Raw genomic sequence first — 536 nt, forward strand, 5'->3', positions numbered from 1 at the left:
AGAAAACATGTTTACTAAGCTTAAGATATTAAGCTAAACCAACAACTGTTCAGTCATAGTGATTAACATTACAAACATTTTATTTCTGTTACATTTTCTCAGTTTGAAGAGTCACCTTGTCATTTCACACAAAGAACTTACAGCTGCAGCTGCTCCTGTTGGAGCTTCTTTGTTCCAGCATCAGCGCAAAGAAAATGAGTTTATTTAAGTTTAAGAATTCAGTACCAACCTTCAGCATTTTTTGCACTGATTTCATTCATATGAAAACAGACAACTAGACTCTGTCTTAAAGCGGGTTAGAAACAGCAGCAAGTTTTCACCATAGTTTTCCTCAAACTATAAAAAGAAGGGTCTCAGGAGAGTTTTAACTCTCAAACAGTGCATGCTGGGAACTCTGCAAATATTCTGATCATGTGTTTTTAGAAACTTAATTTAACAAGTTGATTTATCTCTGTACATTCATGTTCATTCAACTCATCATTTCAAGTCAAATGACGTAGAAGAACTCATGCTGAAAAGTTTTTAAGTGTTCTTTC

Source organism: Lutjanus erythropterus, chromosome 9, assembly GCF_056507025.1.
Source record: "Lutjanus erythropterus isolate fLutEry1 chromosome 9, fLutEry1.hap2, whole genome shotgun sequence".
NCBI classification, from domain to species: Eukaryota; Metazoa; Chordata; class Actinopteri; order Lutjaniformes; family Lutjanidae; genus Lutjanus; species Lutjanus erythropterus.